Source organism: Quercus lobata, chromosome 9 (genome assembly GCF_001633185.2).
Source record: "Quercus lobata isolate SW786 chromosome 9, ValleyOak3.0 Primary Assembly, whole genome shotgun sequence".
Classification (NCBI taxonomy): domain Eukaryota; kingdom Viridiplantae; phylum Streptophyta; class Magnoliopsida; order Fagales; family Fagaceae; genus Quercus; species Quercus lobata.
This window is the reverse complement of record NC_044912.1, coordinates 40046210-40069260: the sequence shown is the minus strand read 5'-3', so window position 1 is coordinate 40069260 and position 23051 is coordinate 40046210.

The window sequence follows — 23051 nt, the reverse complement described above, 5'->3', positions numbered from 1 at the left end:
TCGTCCAAGCTCTTCACTAGCATATCGTCCACATAAACTTCTACATTCCATCCTATCTGTGGACGAAACATGTGATTGACTAACCTCTGATAAGTTGCCCCGTATTCTTCAAACCAAAGGGCATCACCTTATAACAAAATAAACCTTGACTAGTAATGAAAGATGTCTTCTCTTGATTTGCCTCATCCATCTTTATTTGATTATACCCTGAGAAGGCGTCCATGAAACTTAGCAATTGATGACTTGTTGTTGAATCTACCAACTGATCAATACGTGGAAAATGATAATTATCCTTAGGGCAAGCTTTGTTCAAATCAATGAAGTCTACATACATCCTCCACTTGCCATTTGCCTTATTAACCATCACCACATTAGCTAACCAATCTAGGTAATAGACTTCCTGAATAAATTTCGCTGTCATTAACTTCTAGACCTCTTCCTTAATAGCATTGTCTTGCTTGGGAGCAAAGACCCTTTTCTTCTAACGAACATGCTTGGAAGATAGGTGTACATTTAATTGATGAGTAATAACACTTGGCTCAATTCTTGGCATGTCCTCATGACTCTATGTAAAAACATCAATACTCTTCCTTAAGAACTGGACGAGGTTTTGCTTCGTCTTTTCCTCCATACTTGTTCCTATTTTAGTAAACTTCTCGGGGTTACCTTCTTCCAGAGGGATGTCTTCCAAAACTTCGGTGGGCTCTACAACAACTCTTCTCTCCTCTATGCTTATTCTTTGCACATGCTCGTCCATAGCCAACATGGCTAGGTAGCACTCTCTAGCGGCCAACTAATCTCCTTACACTTGCCCTATCCCATACTCTATTGGGAATTTGACTAATAGGTGATAGGTAGATGTTATTGCCTTCCAACTATTTAAAGTTGGTCTTCCAATAATGGCGTTGTATGAAGACGAATAGTCCACCTCAAGGAAATGTACTTCCTTGGTTATCTGTTGTGGATATGCTCCCACCACTAATAGTGTCCACAGGTTGTACTTTCATTCCTCCAAATCCCACCAAGGGTGAACACACCGGACGAAGTTGATCTTATTCAAGCCTCATTTGTTGCAAGGCAAGGTAATACAAGATGTCTGCTGAACTTCCATTGTCTACCAACACCATTTTAGTTGTATAATCTGTAATAAGCAAAGTGATGACAATTACATCATCATGTGAGTGATGGATTCTTTCAGCGTCCTCGTCTATGAACGTAATGGCTTGCTTGTCTGCCCCCCTTGTCCTTGGCGGTCGTCCAGAGAGTTGGACACTTTGTACCACCTGTATGAAGATGAACAGTCCACCTCGAGGAAATGTACTTCCTTGGTTATCTGTTGTGGATATGCTCCCACCACTACAGGTAATGTAATAGTGCCCACAGGTTGCACTTTCATTCCTCCAAATCCCACCAAGGGTGAACACACCGGACGAAGTTGATCTCGTCCAAGCCTCATTTGTTGCAAGGCAGGGTAATACAAGATGTTTGCTGAACTTCCATTGTCTACCAACACCTTTCTAGTTGTATAATCTGTAACAAGCAAAGTGATGACAATTGCATCATCATATGAGTGATGGATTCTTTCAGCGTCCTCATCTGTGAACATAATGGCTTGCTCGTCTGCCCCCCATGTCCTTGGCGGTCGTCCAGAGAGTTGGACATTTTGTACCACCTCTAGGTATATCTTCCTTGACTTGGAAGATTGCCCTATTGAAGTTTCTCCTATGATCACCCCTATTTCTCCAAGTAGAGGTCATGATGACTCTTCTACCTTTCCTTTCAATTTCTCGTCTTTATGATCTCTTCTAATGAAATGTCTCAACTTTTCATGTCTGAGAAGATTCTTTATCTGCTGCTTCAAGTCATAACACTCGTCCGTGTCGTGCCCATGATCTCTATGGAAGCGGCAATATTTGTTCTTATTACGTTTATTGGGATCTCCTTTCATCTTCTCTGGCCACTTCAACGATGGGTCATCATTGATTTGCATAAGTACTTGATCAAGTGGAGCATTCAAGGGCGTGTAGTGTCGACCCCTTCCTGAAGATGAATTTGCCTTCCTGTTATCTCTATCCTTCTTCTCTCCTGTCCGAGCCTTCTTTGGACAAGGGCCTTGTTTAGGATGGCGTGGGAGGTCTGCTTCCATTCATTCTGCTCTCTTCCTCTTCTTGACAATGATTGCGTCTTCTGCATTCATGAAGCTTTGGACTGAATGGACGAGTTTAGCCATGGTTTGCAGCTCTTGATCATAAAACTTATGGATGAATAAATCGGAACTAACTCCATTGTGGAAGGCTGCCAACAGTAACTTGTCATTCATCTCGTCTACTGTCAAATCTTCCCTGTTGAAACGAGTGATGAAAGAGCATAAGCTCTCATTTTCTCCTTGCTCTATGGTCACTAGGCTGGATGAAGAGTGTTTATGCCTTTGTCCTCCGATAAAGTTGTTAACGAACAACTTGCTCAACTCCTCAAAAGAACCAACAGTATTTGGAGGTATTTTACTGAACCACACTCGTGCTAGCCCCTTAAGGGTGGTTGGGAAAACCCTACACATTATCTCATCTGGAACCCCTTAAAGGTGCATTGCGGTTTTGAAGGTCGCGATATGATCACATGGGTTGCGTGTTCCATCGTACGAATCCAAGGAAGGCATCTTGAACTTGGAAGGCAGGGGATGACTATTGATGGAAGCTATGAAAGAGGAATCATTTCGATGAACTAAATCATCTACATGATTCGTCCTTCGCATATTTTCCCTCATCTCGTCCATGACTCTCTTCATTTGATCCATCTCCCTCTCCAAGTGTGGCACCCTTCATGAAGCAGTACCCCTTGAGTGATTCTCGCACTTAACATCTTCTCCTTCTCTAACTTCTTGACTTTGAGCCTGCCCTTCCACACACCTTTCATTACGTTGCCTTTTTTGGTTGATCTCTCGAGTCAACTCCTGATTCTGATGGGTTAACTCTGCCATGGTGGCTGCCATAGATTGTATTTGCTGGACAGAAGGCGGTTGCATAACAGGTGTGTAGACACTCGATTTTGTACCCATGATTTAATCAAGGAGAATGACTCGAATGACCATCCATGTACCAAAAAAAAAAAAAATCATAATTGCATCACATACATCATTTTGTTCTTGCATTACATACATCATTTTGTCTTTGCATTACATGCATTATGCCATTCATTACATATCATGAAAATGATCTTGAGATTTTAATGGTTGCAACAGTGTTTCCAGTTTTTAAATCGAACCTTCGGATTGAAAGATATTACACGATCAAGTTTGCACGGTCCATATGCATTGTGTCTAAAAAGAGTCAACCATGCACGATTTATTTAAATTAATTCTGATTGGTTAAACAATTAAAATTAATTAAATAATTTTGTAATTGGTTGATAATTAGGGTTAAAGATAGAGATGCATGCATAGGAATAAAAGGGATGATTGGATAACAATAAAATTGTGGATAATATGAACTTTATCAAGATTTATTTTAAGGGATTTATCCACAAGATAATTGTTCTTAAAAAGCCTGAATTATCCAGAAAAGAGATAAAAAAAAAATCATAGACGGAGGATGAAAACATGTCTAGGTACAAGGACCAGTCAAAAAACCCTAAAAGAAGAGTCTAAATGGCACCCGAATACGGAAGTGTGTTCGGCATCCAAGAGCCAATTTAGCACTTTTGGAGTGTCGAATGGCACTTTAAAAGTGCCAAATTGCCATCATGTGGGATTTGGCCTAACGGCCTTCGAGTGACGATAAGGCACACTCTTTTTGACCTTTTTGCAAAAGGATGAGTCCAGATTCGCATCCTAATCGTCCGTGCCTATTTTTTAGAGATTTCTGGCCTCTATAAATAGAGACTGAACCTCATAATTCAAAACCTTTTTTTTACGCTCTGAGAGGCATACGTTTTGGGGCTCTCAAATTGATGATACTTGCTGATCCTCTTTGATATTTGCTGCTAAAATTAGGGTTTTTAGGTTTCAAAGATAACTGAATAAGTTTCTTTAAACCCTAAAACATCCTCTTAAGAACAAAGAGTGCCGATGCAATAGGTTATTTCTTAACCCTTTTTCTTATGATGTGATGCTGCATGTTATATTTCTTTCTTTTTCAAATATCCATAACACGAATTGTTAATTGATGTTTTGTTTACAGCATGATTTTTTTTTTTTTTTTATGTGATTGTCATTATCTCTTTCTTGAATGTCAATAATTTGCATGTGAACAATTCTTTTTATTAAAATAAAATAGATCTATATCTTTATTAGATGTAGATCTAACTTTTTCTCAATACAAACAAAAAACAGATCTACATCTCTAACCTTTTTCTCAAACAAAAAATAGATCTACATCTTTATTAGATGTAGATCTAACTTTTTCTCAATACAAAAACAGATATGCATCTTTTCTAGATGTAGATCTGAATTTTTCTCAATATAAAAACAGATTTGCATCTTTTCTAGATGTAGATCTGAGTTTTTCTCAATATAAAAACAGATATACATCTTTTTTAGATGTAGATCTGAATTTTTCTCAAAAAAAAAAGAGATCTACATCTTTATGAGATGTAGATCTAAATTTTTCTCAAATCAAAACTGATTTGTATCTTTAATACATGCAAATTGTTGAAACAAAGGAAGAGATCATGTACTACTATGTTTGTGTTTGTTTTAGTTCATGTTGCATAAATTTAAGTTATGGGTGAAACTTTCTTCTTAAAAAATCTTTTCCATATTTTTCAAACATATAAAAAACAGATTTGATTTTTCTATTATCAAAAAACCATTTTTTTTAGTTCTTTAAAAAACAGATCTGACACTTTTTCCAATCAAAAGACTATATTTTATGCAACAAAAACAGATCTGAATTTTTATCCCCAAAAACTTTTGTTTTTTTTTACTAATCAAAACAGATCTGGATTTTTTTAAAAGAAAAGAAGAGACTTCATTCATAAATAAATTTGTGTGATTTAATTTTAGTGTCACATGTTCAACATATCATTCATGACATGCATAAAAAGGTACATTAGTCACAAGAGTCTAGAAGACCAGACTCTGTCTGGGCGGAATGGGTGTCTAACACCTTCCCATTCTGTAACCTCGCCTCCAGATTTAGATTTCTGATTAAGTAGGTCTAGTCTTATCTTTACTTTTTATTTTTGGGTAGATTGTAACTAGGACAAAAAGCCATGTATATTTGGTAGATTGTAACTAGGATCCAAAGTTGTGTAAAGTACAAATTTTCAATTATGTATTTCATTATTCAATTAATGAATGGAACATTCAGTCATGGAGACTTGTATTTAGTATTTCTTATTTTTTGTACATAAAAAAAAATAAGTGGCGACTCCATACCACTTACCCAAAAAGAGAGGTGCCCTAAAAGGTACCCGAATCTCTTTTTTTGAGAGACATCGTCTCTCATAGTGGCAACTCCACTAGGAATGTCAAGAGCTAAGCTTCGTATTTGACTTAAGTGACCAAATATGTACCATTGTTTTGCATGGTCTTGCATGATATAGTTGTTTGTTTGTTTGCTTATGTTTGTTGAAATGTTGTATGATATTTTGTTGTATGTATTGTTTGTTAAAATCTTTCCCTAACTGTCATAGTGTGTGCCATCCAAATAACAATGTATGCACCCCTTTTTCAACAATTTTATGGTAGTAGTAACCATGGATCACCAGTCTTCATTAGATTCGGGTACCCAGTGGCGAACTCACCAACTCATAGCCCAAAGTCACTGGATCATTTCCTATTGATCGTAAAGGATAGACCAAGCCGTTCGGACCAACATAATGTTCATTACTTTACAAGTTGGGAAGTGTAACGTCCTAGCTATGGGAAACAATGAAACAAGAAACCCACCCTACAACATAATGACTTAGAACCTACCCTTAGGTCAGTCCCGGTTAAAATATCATTACACGTTATGTGTGTTTGTTTTGCTTGGTTGTTTGATGCAAATGGTGACCTAGCTTTAATTGACCCAAGAGAGCTTGTTCTAGAGAGAGAGAAAGAGAGAGAGAGAGAAGGAAGAGTTTGGTCAAGATTTGAAGGAAGGCTGCAAAGAGGGCCTAAGGCTGACACTCAAGCTAGTAGCTTCAGTTCCAAGCCCACCACTCCCATCATAGTACAAAAGCCCGTGGGCATAGAGGACACTCCGCTGTTGCAACATCACAACCCCAATCAAATGACCCAACACCCACAAATAGAGGGAGACACTTCAAACCCCAATCAAGTTGCCCAACACCCATAAATGGGGGGAGATACTTCAAACCCCAATCAAATGACCCAACATCCACAAATGGGGGGAGTCACTTTAAACCCCAAGATACAGACCCTAATGACCCGAAAAAAATTTCCTACATTACAAGGTGGGGAGACACTTCAAATCCCCACATTTGGAGATAGACAACCCAAAGTCAAAGTCCACCGAGATTTCAACCTTTTGGATCATAAGTTCAAGCCCATAAAGCCCAAGGAAGGTTCAACCCTAATGAGCCAAGAAAGAATTGAAGATGTTCTTAACTCCATCCTAGAAGGTCAAGAAAAGATAAATGAAGAGCTGGCCCAAATCTCCTAGATAGCCAACTTTGCATTACAAGTCAGCTCAGCCAATCAATCTATGCTTTCTGCCTTGTGCAAGGATAATTCACTAGAACTCGAAGAGATTCCACCCTTCCGATTTCTAAAGAAAAGAGCCAGGGATTTCAACAAGTTGACTTTCCAACTATCCTCTCCAATCAACAAGAACATGTCAATGGATTCAATCCCCAAGGAGGTATTGCCTTATCACATCAGTAACAGTGCAGTTGAACCATCAACTGGCAATTCTAGGCGTTGAAGAAATTTTTCAGAACTACATATAGGACTGTCCAACCCAACCGAGCAACTTGCCTGAACTTGAATTAGAACCTGCCTGAACCTGAACCAGAAACCGCCCGAATCGACCACTCTGATGGTCGGTGGCGAGTCGCAACCCACAGAACTCGATGTCTTCGGGTCAGTTGGTAGGTTTCCTCTCCCAAAACCTGACCAACCCAACCCGAGCCTAGAACCAAAAACTTCTAGCGATATTTGGAGTTCTCCAGCGAAAACATACAAAAATCAGCGATATTTGGAGTTCTCCGGCGAAAATTTACTTGAAACCCATCAGATCGGACAAGATACGACAAGATCTCGTCGAGATCTAGTCCAAATTCGACGAGATTTGGCGAGATCTCATCATGATCTGGCCAGATCTCGACGGATCGGGCCAAAATAACGGCATCGGCGATGAAACCTGAAATTGACCGGTACAACCCGAAGCTTAACGCGACCCAAATCGGCCAATTTGACTAGCATTCCAGGTCAGTTACAGGTTCCGTTTTCACCCACTCGATAGCTTCGGGTGGAGTTCGGGTCGGGCACAAACCCGACTCGACCCGTGGACACCCTTAACTACACATGACTTTGAGTGAAGCCTTGGAGAAACTACAAGCTAAGGGATTACTGAAGCCATTGGATCCCAAGCCAATACCACATCCCGTACCTAGAAGATTCAATCTTAATGCTTATTGTAGATATCATCAAGGGAAAGGCCATACAACTAATGGATGTTATAACCTAAGGCATGCCATTCATGATTTGATTGATCAAAAAGTCATCACTTTGCCTTCATCAGCTAGTCATCCTGACTTTGTTTGAATTTCATTTTGGTTCTTTGGTTTTATTGTTTATTTAGGATTTGCTTTCTAGTTGGTTATTTGCTCAATAAAGTCCATGTTATGTTTGATGCATTTGATTCATCATTTTGTTCATATGTACATAAAAAAAAACAACAAAATTTCACCCAAAAAAAAAAATTCATTGAGCCTTTTTAGTAACTCTTTTTCTAAAAACCCTATTTTGTTCTTTCAAAGACTTCAAGATTTTCCCAAAGCCTCCCTTTCAAAGACTCCAAATTTTATTTTTTTTCAAAACCCTTCTTTACAAAAGAATATAAGAAGATCCATTTGACAAAACTTCTTCCAAATCATGATGATTAATTGCTCTACCAATCAATTTGTTCCAGAGAGGGATTTAACTTCATTCAATCCATGTAAGGACTTTTTCTAAACATTCAAAATATGATAAAAAAAAGGTCCTAAATGGCAATCAAAGAAATACATCCATTCATCCAAATTTCTCAAGTCACATACACTCAATCCCAATCTCTCAAAATCTTGTCACATCATTGGAGCATTTATACTTCTATTCCAAGAATAATTTATTAAAGGAGTTTAAGTCATTGTGCTTACAAGGAAGCATCACTAGGGATAGGAGGCCACCTTTGATAACCCACATTATTCCTTGACACCTGTTACAATAATTATCTATTGCTAGCCAACTTAGCCTTTAAACAATTAGCCTATTTTTCAATGAACCCACTAAAAACTTGAACCTTGGGTGGGGAAATTAAGTATGCATGCTTAAATCTCAAGATAAGTGTTGACCTTATGGATCTAGCACCACTTGGTAAGGTCCTCAATGAAGACAATATGAGAAGTTCAAAAGAGGAAGATTCATCAAGATCAAAAAAGAGAGTTCATCAAAGCTAGGTAGAAAGGAAATCCATCAAGGAAAGATAAGATTTTGAGAAAGCATCAAATTGTGAGCAAAAAAGAGAAGGCTATCAAGCTAGAAAAGACTTTAACCAAAAAAAGAAAGAGACAGACAGACAGATAGATAGACAGAGAGAGAGAGAGAGAGAGAGAGAAGTGAATGCAAGAATTTTCATCAAGTTGTGAGAGAATACTAATTCATCAAAAGACACGAGAGATATGAGATTCCTTGAAAGATCATTCAAGTTGAGAGGGATGAGCAAAAATGAAGAGTCATCTAGAGCAAAATCTAATCAAATTGAGGAAGATGAGGAAAAGGAAAAATAAGAAACATTTCATAAAAAAAAAAAAAAAAAAAAAAGAGCTCGCTAGGCTGAAAACCTGAAAGGGCGGTCTAGTTAAAAAATAGAGCAAAAAAGAAAAAGAAGAAAAAAAGAGCCTGCTAGGCTGAAAACCCGAAAGGGCAGTCTGGGCAAAAAAAAAAAAAAACAAAAAAAAAATCTTTCAAAAAATGAGAAAAACAAAAATGAGAGTGTGTGATTTGACCACAAGATAGGATGCTAAGAAGACCAAAAAGAGGAAGTCATCAAGCTAAAAAAATCAAGACAAAATGAAAGGCATCAATGAAGACCAATGAGAAGATGATGAACATGACAAGGATTTTAGCATAAGAGTCAATGATGAAATATGTGGAAAAATATTCCAATGCTTGAATTTAAAGTATTGCATACTTGGGGGAACATCATAAGGGTTTTTGAGCCTTTTATATCATTCCTTTCAATTACCTAAACTTGGCCTACATTACAACCTTTGAATAAAGCCCTCCTTGAAGTCCTACTGATTGAAAGTACACATTTAGCTCTGATGATATTTTCTCTTGGATTAAGAAGGAAAATTGCTCAAGATTATCAAGCCTTACTGGCTGATATCCTTAAAAGACAAATTTCACAAATTCTCAAATGACCAAAATTTTTTTTCTAAGCCCCAAACACTCACTTTGTTTGGTCCCAACAGAAAATGACTCTCAAGAGAACAAATTTCCAAATTCTCAAAAATTTTCAAATCTTCAAATTTAGGATTTTTCCCTTTCTTGCTTATTCCCAACATGTGTGATCCCCAAGCATTTCATTTCTTTGATTTTCTTTGAAGACTTAATCTAAAAAAAAAAATTCAGAATGAAGAAGCAAATTTGATTACATGTTTTTAATGATTTCAAATCCTTTCTAGCCAATGAGATCGAGTTAACAACTGAGCATTATGATTGGTCAAAGAGGTTGATAAAAGGATCACCTTTTGTTCATTTGAAAAAAATAAAATTAAAAAAAAAAAATCTCATTCTAATTAAATTGCTTTCTTTTCAAAAAAAGAAAAAAAAAAAAAAAAAAAAAGACTCATTGCAAAATTTTCATTTTTCAAAACTTCATTTTTCAAAACTTTTTTTTCTGAACTACGTCTGGACTTGATCATCTATGAGAAGAGTTACGTAAGCAGCCTTTTCAAAGGCCTGGTAACAATCATCCAAAAAGAAACTTCATTTCAAAAAAGATTTTTTAAAACTTTTTTTGAACTACGTCTGGACCTAATCCTCTATGAGAGAAGTACGTAGGCAACCTTTTCAAAGACCCGGTCATAATCACCCAAAAAGAAACTTCATTTCAAAAAAAGATTTTTCAAAACATCATTTTTCAAAACTTTTTTTTCGAACTACGTTTAGACCTGATCCTTTATGAGAGAGGTACGTAGGCATCCTTTCCAAAGGCCCGGTCACAATCACTCAAAAAAACTTTCTTTTTTCAAAGGCTCAAAATCAATACTTTTTTTTTTTTTGTGTGTGTGTGTGTGTGAATTTAGGCTAGGAGCATCTGTTTTGCATTAAGCATATTATCAATCTTTTGTGCAAGCATGTCTAAATTAGGGGCATTCGGCCATGCCTCATTCATTTTCAAAAAAAAAAATGGGGACCACCATCATCATCTTTTCATAAAAACCAAGATTTCAAAAAAAAAAAAAAAATCATGCATTCATTTCCAAACTAGGGACATTCGGCTTCGCCTCATTCAAGTAAGAGCAAACTCCATCAAAACCAATCAAGATAAGTTTAAATTGGTACTACAAGACCTCATCAGGTGAATTCTAAACTTGTCTCATTTGAAGTTTCCACATGATCAAAAAAAATTTTCCCATGACCAAAATCACATATCCAAAAATTCCCATGCCCAAAATCACATGTCCAAAATTCCCATGACCAAAATCACATGTCCAAAAATTCCCATGTGCCCAAAAAAGGTCAAGCCCCCACCAAATTTTACCACAACCAAAATTTTTGACATGTCCATACACAACTACTAAATTTTTCCATAACCATGTCATTGAAAAAAAAAAAAATTCTGCATGACCATGCCCATGTACAATTGCGAAAATTCCCACATATCCAAAATCATAATTACAAATTTTTTTCGTGATCCAACATCACATACCCAACAAAAATATTTCTGTAGCCAAAATACCATATCCACAAAAGTTTTTTTGTATCCACAAAATTTTTCCATACTCATACCCACAAAATTTTTTTTGCCATGTCCATAAAACAAAGATTACACATGCCAACAAATCTTCCACATTCATCATGATTTTGCTCAACCAAGCCTGCACAACAAATTTTTCATGACTTCAATGCCCCCAAAATTCAAGCCGAAGTTCATCCAACAAACATCACAAATTACCAACATTGCCAAAATTTCATGACTTCAATGCCCCCAAAATTCAAGCCAAAACTCATCCAACAACATCACAAATTACTAGCATTGCCAAAATTCCACAAGCCACCAACATTGTACAGATTACACCATGACCAAAAGATACAACACTTCAAAAATGCTCCAAAGCTAACATTACAATATGATCAATCATACAATGCCCCAAATTCCAACAAGATCACACAACAACACAATGACAATGTCTCAACATCAAATTTTCAATTCCAAATCTCAAATTCTCAACTCCACATCTAAATTTTCACATCCCAAATTTCCAATTCCAAATTTTCAAACTCCAAGTTTTCAAACCCCAAATGTTTCAGGTCCAAACTTTCAATTCCAAATTTTCAAATTCCAAATTCTCAATCAAAATTTTCAAATTCCAAAATTTTCAAATCCTAAATTTTCAATTCCAAATTTCCAAATTGCAAAATTTTAAAATCTGAAATTCTAAATTTCAAGTTTCAAAATTTCAAATTGCACCAATTTCAAACCCCAAATTTCAAGTTTCAAAATTTCAAGTCACAAATTTTCTAAATCCCAAGTTTCAGTTTTTCAAAATTTCAAGTTTCAAATCTTTCAAGATCTCAAGTTTCAAAAATTCAGAATTCAATTCCAAACCTCTAGTTTTCAAAGAGGAAAAATTCAAACCCCGGATTTCATGATCAAAATTTCAAGTCTCAATTCCAAATCTCAAAATTTCAGATTTCAATTTCCAAATTTCAAATCAAAATCTCAAAGTCTCAAAGTTTTAAATTTCAATTTCAAAACTTCCAAGCTTCCTAAAAATCAACTCTTTTTCAAAAATAATTTTTTTTTTCAATCAAAGCTTTTCTTGATAAAATTCAAATTAAGAAGGAACAAATGAAAATCACATATCTCAGAAACAGCGGGACCACGAAGCACCTATCAATTACAGGCTAACTCTAAATTTTGACTTTTTTTTTTTTTGCAGAAAGCAAATCCAGATTATCAAAGTAGAGGAGATCCCCTTGATCATCATTCCAAAGCCAAATCGAAGTAGAAGAGATCCCTTCGATCATCATTTCAGTTCCAAATTATCAAAGTAGAGTAGATCCCTTTAATCATCATTTCAATTCCAGATCCAAGTAGAGGAGATCCCTTTGATCATCATTCCAAAGCCAGGTCAAAGTAGAGGAGATCCCTTCGATCATCATTTCAATTCCAAATTATCAAAGTAAAGGAGATCCCTTTAATCATCATTCCAAAGCCAAATCGAAGTAGAGGATATCCATTTGATCATCATTTCAGTTCCAGATTATCAAAGTAGAGGAGATCCCTTTGATCATCATTCTAAAGCCAGATTGAAGTAGAGGAGATTCCTTCGATCATCATTTCAGTTCCAGATTATCAAAGTAGAGGAGATCCCTTTGATCATCATTCCATTCCAGATCAAAGTAGAGGAGATCCCTTTGATCGACATTCCCATTCCAGATCGAAGTAGAGGAGATCCCTTTGATCATCATTCCAAAACTAGGTCAAAGTAGAGGAGATCCTTTCGATCATCATTTCAATTCCAGATTATCAAAGTAGAGGAGATCTCTTTGATCATCATTCCATTTCAGATCAAAGTAGAGGAGATCCCTTTTATCATCATTCCATTTTAGATCGAAGTAGAGGAGATCCCTTTGATCGACATTCCCATTCAAGAACGAAGTAAAGGAGATCCCTTTGATTATCATTCCAAAGCCAGATCGAAGTAGAGGAGATCCCTTCGATCATCATTTCAATTCCAGATTATCAAAGTAAAGGAGATCCCTTTGATCATCATTCCATTTCAGATCAAAGTAGAGGAGATCCCTTTGATCATCATTCCATTTTAGATCGAAGTAGAGGAGATCACTTTGATCGACATTCCCATTCCAGATCGAAGTAGAGGAGATCCCTTTGATTATCGTTTCAGTTCCAGATTATCAAAGTAGAGGAGATCCCTTTGATCATCATTCCATTCCAGATCGAAGTAGAGGAGATCCTTTTGATCAACATTCCATTCAAGATTGAAGTAGAGGAGATGACAGGTCTCACAGTGAAGTAAAGCAATGTAACAATTCTCAAGTTTAATCTGACATGTGTCTCTATGCATTTTTATTTTTTGAATGAAGATCAATTTCATTGAAGACAAAAGAAGATTTTTTTTTTTTTAATTTAAAAAAAAAAAAAAAAAAAAAAAAAACTCAGAGACAATAGCCTGCCAAAAAGAACCTGTGATAGCCAAGTTAGTGACTATTCCAACAAAAGACATTGGCAACTTCCATATGGCTTGGATTGAACCCCATTGTCTTCCAGCTTGGTTGCTTTCCTTTGGATGCAATCACATCTAAGCAGAGTCCCTTCAAGGATTATATTCCCATGCTTGTTGCTAGGCCAATTTCCCACCTCATTGCCTCAATTTCTACCACCTCCAGGTTTTCTGAGTTTGAGCAAACTGCTGCATCACAATCCACTATAACAGGGCCTTGCGCTGTTTTCTCTAGGGTCCAACAACTGCAGGTTGCTCAAGAAAGTTTTGCTTAGACCTGTCACAAATTGTTCTATAATGATCTTTTTCTCTTGAACACCACTTGATTCCTTTTTACTCTTTAAAACAGGTCAAACACCATGGCTACAAAAACACTAAATTCATCTCTCTCTCTCTTGCTCTACGTAGGTTGCGATCTTCTTTTTCTTCCTTGCTTCTCTCAATTGCATCTTGTAAAAATACAAATATTCATGCCTTCTTTTATAGTGTACTAGCAAAGAACTTAAGCTGATTAAGCTCTTACAAGTAAGCACATATACTTAGCAAACCTATTTTCATGCCTTCTTAGATCAGCCTAACATTTCCTACCAGTAAGCATGTATAAAATCTCTTGCATGATTAATCTTGAAGTCTTCCTGCACTCAACGAAGTTCCATCATATTTCACTGGCTCAGTTGTATGGTCACCTTATTCAGCTGACTACTGTCTTCAATTAGGACCCCAACAACTCAAATACATGACTTTCTTCAATGACTCCTCCAACTGCTTCATTTTATCATCTCTCAATTTGGCTGAAAATTATTGCGGAAGTTGAAGAAGAAAGGTTCTTGACCTAAGAAAAGGACCTGAGGTGGTTCTGGGCATGTTGCTTTGCTAATCTCATGATAAATTCCACTTACAGATCCCCGAGTCCTTCATGGCTTCCACAACTGCAACACTTTCTGCCACAATAGCTCTCCTTATTGAACTCATCTACTCTTAACAAGACTGTTCTTTGCTCTTGAAATTGGAACCAAAGAATTGTAAACTTTGTGTAGCAAATATAACTGGCATAAGAAGAATATGTGCTTGGTGAAGCAAATGGTATAAGAAGGGTCACTTATATATAGGGAGAGATAGGAAGATGGGAACTAAGTGGAAGGAGCTGAAAGTTTTGGGGAAAATTAGAGGCTATAGCAGTTTGAGGTGTCAGAAGCTTCTCCATGATTTCTCTCAGGACTCAAAGGAGTATCAGCTTCATTGTGCTGCAAGAGAGACAAAAGGCATTAAAACATGATAGATGAATTGAAGAGAGATACACCACAATCTGTTGTGCATTGTGTTCCTCCACCCGTACACTCCTGAGAACCCAAATGACTCAAAAATTGAGAATTGATTATGTTTGACGAATAAGCTTAGAGAGCATGGATTAGTGCTATTCTTTTTCTTTCTTCTGCCCAGGTCAAAATTAGGATATCCACCAAGGCTCATTAGAAAAGATGAATATCAATGATACATTCAATACTTTGCAAATCAAATAAATTTCTAGGTTTCGTTAATTTCCAAATGCAAAAACTATCATGGTAGGACCATTGAATCAACCTTGTGCATCTCATACAAATATCAAATAATGTTCAAAAACATGAAAAGTAGTACATATGCATTGAGAAATATAGTATTCAGGCGAAAATCTGACTTGAATTTCTACTGCATACAAAATTAAAGAGGATTCAAGCATATACATCATCTATGCCCACTTTTTTTTTGGATAAGTAATAAGAATATATTAAAAGAAGAGGGGAGCCACCTGAGTATACAGGAAGTATACATCAAGGACAAAAACAAATCGAGTGCAAAAAGTACAAAAGTCCATGAAATCATGGACTGAAGAAAAAGAACAAAAGCCAAACATTGTAACCCAATCCAGAAGAGTCTTAAGGAAGAAGAGTTTAAGATCTGAAACTAATCTCTCTAAATACTCAAAATGCCGGTTATTCCTCCCCCTCCAAATGCACCACATCAAACAATGGGGCACAGCCATCCAAATAGCAGAATTTTGTTGCCTCCCAAACTTTCCTTGCCAACAAGCCAATATCACCACCACTGTTTTCGGCATAACCCAATGAATGCCAAACAGAGTAAACACCATTGATCATATATCAAAAGCAATAGAGCAATGGATGAGGAGGTGATCAACTAATTCCCCATTTCTTTTACACATACAACACCAATCCAAAATCAAAATCTGTCGTTTCCTAAGATTATCAATAGTCAAAATATTCCCCAAAAGGAGCAGTCCACACAAAAAAAGCAACTCTAGAGGGAACCTTAGACTTCTAAACAATCTTCCAAGGGAAGGACTTATTGAAACTTTTTGTCAACACCTGATAATAAGAACGAACAGCAAAACCTTTTCTCATAGCAGGTTTCCAACACATCTTATCGTCCCCAACTCCTTTCAAAGAAGCTCCATAATTTCTAGACATTAAATTGTAGAAGGAATCCAAATCCCAATCTTCACTATATCTTCTAAAAGTTAGATTCCAAAAAAGAACACCATTTGGGAACTTCATCAACTCAGCTAGGGGTGTTCACCAAACCGCACAAACCGCAAAACCGCACCAAAACCGCCCGCAAAATGGCATAACCGCACCGCACCGTAAGTAACAGTGCACCGCACCGCATGATGCAGTGCGGTTTGCAGTTTAATAATATAAAAACCATACAAACAATGGCGACGCCACGTTATGATCAGGGTGTTCCCAGGAACACCCTGACCTAAAAAAAAAATTAAAAAAAAATAAAAAAAAATTTATATATAATAATTAATTTTTTTTATTTGTTCATCCTTAAAAAAAAAAAAAAAATTAGGAACACCCTAATAAAAATTAGGAACACTCTTCAATTAAAAAAAAAAAATTATTTGTTCTACTTTCAAGGAAAAAAAAAAAAAACCCAAAAAAAATTTGAACTAAAATCTGAAAAAAAAAAAAAAAAAAAAAAAAAAAAAAAAAAAAAAGGCTAAAGCAAACCCTAAGCTCCGGAATCTCCTTCACAGTCCACTAAGATCCTTCGCCATACTTATCAAAAAAAAAAAAAAATCCTTCGCCATAGACCTAGGCTTCATCACCTTAGTGATCTCAATGACATCGTCGAGCGAGATGTTACCATTGTGCTTAATGTTCTTCGTCTTCTTCCAGTTGCGCTCCGGCTCCTTCAGTGCCTTGATGACTAGTGTGGCGGTGGAGGGCACCACGGACACCTTGCCCTGACGGTTCTGGACCGTTAGCTTGATCATTACGCGGAGATCGGCGACGGCATAAGCGAGATCGGCAACGGTATTTCAGTTCTCTTTCCTTTTCCGGTTTTCCCTATCTCATCTCTGCTTTGACTCTCTCTCTCTCTCTCTCTCTCTCTCTCTCTCTCATAGTCTGAGTGTCTGACTTGTGTGTTTAGACTTATCTTTTGACAATATAATTATATAAATTGCTTAACTTTTCTGCTTTTGTCTTTTTTTAACCATATAAATTGCTTAGCTTTTTACTGTTTGTCTTCTTTTTGACAATATAAATTGATTAGCTTTTTACTGTTTGTGTAAGTGTATACAAATATAAAAATATGTAATTTTGTTGAAATTGCTGATCGGCTCTTGTCTCTTAGTGTGGGGGTGGATGGGGCCGTGGCATTGAATTGGGGTTGTGGTATGTGGTTCCTTAAAAAGTAAGTGAATACACATTATAAAAGACAAAATAAACAAAATAAAAAAAACAATGTTACACAGTTTTGTAGTGGGTTGATACTTGATATACATATATACACTTTTATTGTACTATTTTTAGTTGTTGTTTTTCATTATTTAATTACATATTTATGTTTTAATATTCTAAAATAGTAATTGTTATGTAATAACTAAATGATTTGAGTGTCAAAAAAGAAAAACTAAATGATTTGTTTTATTTGAGGATTACTTATTTGGATCAATAATTTTGTTGTATAAGAAAATATAAATATATATTATTTTTAATTTTTTTTAAAAACCCCGAAGCACTCTGAAACGGTACATCAAAATAAATCGGTACCAAAATATTCCATTCCACAAAACAAACCGAAACAAGGTCCAAAACGGTATTCATAACATTGCTTTCAAGCAAAAAAGAAAAAGCTAAAAAAAAAAATTGAATTAAAATCTAAAAAAGAAAAAAATTGTAACAGGGCAAGCCCACTCAGGAACACCCTGAGAAAAATTCCTGGAGTCGCCACTGCGTACAAACCGCACCGCACCGCACCCTCTATATATATTAATATATTTATTTATTTAATATTAAATATATTTATATATATATATAATAAGGACAAAAGATCAATACATTAATAATTTAATACCCTAGCAGTATCTAATTGCTTTGTAAACATAGCCGCCACACTTCAACCTAGAGTCCTAGGCTACTCACTATCATACCAGTTGCTTACTATTGAGGTATTCATGTGTTCAATTCAAGTTTTTCTTTGTTAAAGTTAATCTATTGGCCTATTATACAATTCACTCAGGACAAGTTGTTAAAGTCAATCTATTGTTAAAGTTTTTCTTTGTTCAATTCACTGCCATTGCACCAGACTATTAGCCATATCTCATTGTTCTATTGTTAAAGTTTTTCTTTGTTAATTATATTATCTTTTTATTGATTGTTGTGTTGGTATACTGCACTTGGAACTTCCTATGTTAGATATTTAAGTTAGATATTTTTTTTATGTTAGATATTATTTACGTTAGATTGTTATGTTAGATATTTAAGTTAGATTTTTTTTTTTTTTATGTTAGATATTATTTACGTTAGATTGTTAGAAGCTATAGGTTGTGATCAATTTCCATCTTCAAGGAATTTGTTATTTTATTATTTATATATTCTATGGCAAGTGGCAACAAAGTGAGAACCTAAGCTATACGTTCTGATCAATTTCCAATGTAACTTTTTTTTATTTCCTCATGACCTTTCAGATCTTCCAACTTGCAAGCTTGATCTGCACAACTCTATTTCATCTTAGTTGGCTATGTTCTTCAAGAATAATTATACTGCACTAGCATGTCTAGAAAAACCACTTCTTATTTATCCTCTCTAGTAATCAATGAACATGATGTCTAGGTTTGTTGAGCATGATGGTTTTATATACTTTATGGGGGTGGTTGAGCCTAGGTTTCCTGTGCCTTCTCGTCTCACAGTGGCAAGGGATTGTATTAAACTTTGGTTGGGGGAAAGGGAGAAGTTGATAATTATTTGAAATTGGGCCAAAGGGTGTCTTTGACTACTGACACATGGACTTCCATTCAAAACCTCAACTACATGTGTCTCACTTGCCACTATATTGATGGTGATTGGACCTATCAAAAAAGGATTTTGAATTTTTGTATAGTTCCAAATCATAAAGGGGAGACAATTGGGAAAACTATTGAAAGGTGCTTGAATGATTGGGGTATCAAAATGGTGATAACTATCACAGTTGATAATGCTAAACCTAATGATGTGACTCTTGATTATTTGAAAAAAAAGTTGGAGATGAATGAAGTGGAAAGTCTTGAGCAAGATGTTGAAGATGCTCAATACGGTTTGCAACCACCATCGGGATAGGAAAAAGAGAGAGAAAATAAGTTGGAAGATTGGACAAAGTACTCTTAATAAGAGTAACTTTACCTCCTTTTGAGAGATACAGTCGTTTCCAACTTGCTAACCTCCTCTCCACCTTCTCAATAATTGGATTCCAAATAGATCTATCTCTAACATTAGCACCCAATGGAAGACCAAGATACTTCATTGGAAAGGAGCCTTGCTTGCACCCAAGCACATCCACCATATCTACTATATTTGGAACCACACCCACAGGGACCAATTCAAACTTATCCATATTAATTTTTAGCCCAAAAACTACTTCAAACCAAAACAGCACTAGCTGGAGAAATAGAATCTGACCAAGATCAACATCACATAAGACCAAGTATCATCAGCGAAGAGAAGATGGGTCACCTGCAAAGAGTTACCTGTAGGACCCACCCTAAAACCAGACATGAGCCCATCCCTCACTGCCTTATCCAACATTTTACTAAAAGCATTCATAACAATGACAAACAATAACGGGGACAATGGATCACCTTGTCTTAAACCTCTAGAACTTTCAAAGAAACCACACGAAGTTCCATTAATGAGAATGGAGACTTTAATAGTAGAGATGTAAAAGAAAACCCATCTTCTCCATTTTTCATGAAAACCACACCAATCCAACATATAAATTAGAAAGCCCCAATTCACATGATTATTAGCCTTCTCTACATCCAACTTACACAACACCCCAGGAACTCCTGATTTCAGCCTACTATCCAAGCATTCATTGGCAATAAGAACAGAATCTAAAATTTTTCTTCCTTTAACAGAAGCATTTTGAGATTCGTGAACAATATCCCCAAGCACCATTTTCAACCTGTTAGCTAAAACTTTTGCAATAATTTTGTACACCCCTCCAATTAGACTAATAAGCCGAAAATCTCTTACCTCCACTGCATTAGATTTTTTATCTATGCCCACTTATCAACTATCTCACTACCCCAATTGGCTTATATCATACAAGATAGTTTATTTCAATAAGTTCATGATTCAGAAAATCCTAACATTTTAAAGAAATTTAACAATTATAAAAATCATAAATAAATAAAACATATATATCTGCAAAAGCAATTAAATATGTGAGCAAAAATCAAAAGCCTGCTATTTAATATATTGAAATATACAATTAGACTTATTGCTTATGACCAATGAATCAGCTTCATTTATCCCATACAGATTGCAGAAGTTCGTTCCCATTTTTCTTTGGACTAATCTAAGAGACTAAGCTCACCAACTAGTCGATGCTGTCACCAAGGAATTACATTTGCTAACCATGTCTACTGGACCATGACATTGCCATCTTTAAGGAAGTGCACAATGTGCTAGACACAAAAATCAGATCGCACATAATAGCCACAATCTCCAAGGGAATTATTTTCTTCATAATAAATTAACCTGCCTGCATTGATTTAATACTACAGTAGGGGGAAAAAGACAAAATAATAAGAGTATCATTTAATACTCAAAATGCATATATGATGCCATGCCAAAAAATACTTGTCAATATGAACTTCACAAAGATTTTCAGTTTGCTATTAACTTTACTTGACTAATCTTTGATACAAACTAATCATGATATTTAGATGACATTTTTACCTGATCAAGTAAAACCAAGTTCTCCATAAGATCAGCTGTGTAAGCCAACCAGGGAGTTGTTTGAATTCTAAGATTGTTCACTTGCAGGCTCTCAGAGTCTATTGAAACGAGCCTGCTGTCAAAAGTTTGAATTAGAAATTCGCTGCTGTTAGTGCAGCTAAAGAACGTCAGAACCCAATTAAATAGTACATTTGTCTTAGTCCAAGACTCAACTATACCATATTCTCTCATTACCCATATGAGGCATATATCCGTATTTATTTCATCTTCATCTTCATCCACATTCTCAGCCGGACCAAGAACAACCAAAGCCAACATTCTCTTGAACTGTTGAGCACTACAAGTTGGTGAACATGGTGGTCAAACTTTGAATAAAATTCATCTAAGTAATTCTCCGGCAGTCTTATCTCTCGAAATACCTCATCATTGACTTCAAAAGACAAGATGAAATTGTCATCGTCATTGCCCCAAGTATATGCAACAAAATGCAGAGCTCCAGTCAAAAATACACAGGAGTTTGGTAGTACAGCAAAAATAGATCCAATATTTGGTACAGATTCCACCGACAATTCAACAGTTCTTCACGAATCATTACCCAGTGTGTAAACCTCGGCATCAGGTGGCGGTGCTTTTTCATCACCAAGCCCCTCATAAGACACAATCCTGAGAATCTTGAAATCACTGTTTTGACAATGATAAGCAAATCCAAAGGCGACTGTTTCTAAATATTCGACAGTGAAGGGTCTGAAGTGCATAACATCGGTCATTTTAAACTTTTGAATAATTGGGTTCCACAAATATACAGCATTTGTAGGACTATAAAAGCTATAAAGGAAGAAGATGCCATTACAGTAGTCAACCACGCTGGAAGCTAAAAAGGGTATTTGAAACCTAGAAACCTCGGGGAATGTGCAGTCGCTGTTGTAAACTAAAGTACACAGCTCTTTGTTAGAAGGCTTGTATAGCATAAAACCATTATGGCATGGGTATTGGATACTGTTAGAAATACTGAATGATTGTATTGTATTTCTCAAGTAATAGAATATTCATAAGTAGCTTTATATAGGAGGCAGAGTGTGCAGTACAAGTAAGTGTGCTATGCAAGTAAACAAGGTGGGCCTAAAGCCCACATACCCTAATACACGTTAACAACCCCCCTCAAACTCAAGGTGGATGCGAGACCAATTTGAGATTGTCAACCAAAGTGCGAAGACGTCCCTTAGGATGTGACTTGGTGAAGATATCTGCAAGTTGATCTTTAGAAGAAACTGATATCAGCTTGAGAGCACCATGGACAAAATGATAACAAATAAAATGACAATCGATCTCAATGTGTTTAGTCCGTTCATGGAAGACATCATTGTAAGCAATATGAATGGCACTCTGGTTGTCACAATAAAGAGGAGTAGCAGAGGATGTGGATACACCTAAGTTTTTGAGAAGCCACCGTAGCCAAAGGAGCTCAGATGTGGTATCAGAAAGGGCACGATATTCTGCTTCAGTACTGGAGCGGGTCACATGAGTTTGTTTCTTACTTCGCCAAGAAATTAAAGAAGAACCAAGAAGAAAGCAATAACCAGTGGTGGACCTGCGATCAGTGGGATCTCCTGCCCAATTAGCATCAAAAAATGCACGGAGAACAAGAGGAGACTAAGCAGAGTAAAAAAGACCAGGGAAGAGAGTGCCCTTTAGGTATCGAAGAATGCGCAGAACAGCAGCATAGTGAGTCAATCGTGAAGCAAACAGATACTGACTCACCAGGTGAACAGTATAGGAAATGTCTGGACGAGTGACAGTAAGATAAACTAGGCTGTCAACCAAGCGTCTGTAAAGAAAGGGATTAGACAACGGTTCCCCCTTGACGAAGTCAGATGCGCATTAAGCTCAACTGGAGTGTCAACAGTCTTGCTATCAGTGAGTCCAGCTCGAGACAAGAGTTCAAAGGCATACTTGGCTTGAGTAATATAAAGTCCATCTGTATAATGAATGATTTCAAGACCCAAGAAGTAGCTGAGATGTCCAAGATCTTTCATCTCAAACTGCTAACTGAGAAAACCCTTGAGTTCTTGAATGTCACTAAGGTCATCACCAGTTATGATCATATCATCCACATACAGGAGAAGTAAAATAGTGTCTTTGTCAGTGCGATGAAGAAATAAGGCAGAATCATAATGACTGGCCATGTAACCTAAGCGAGAGATAGTA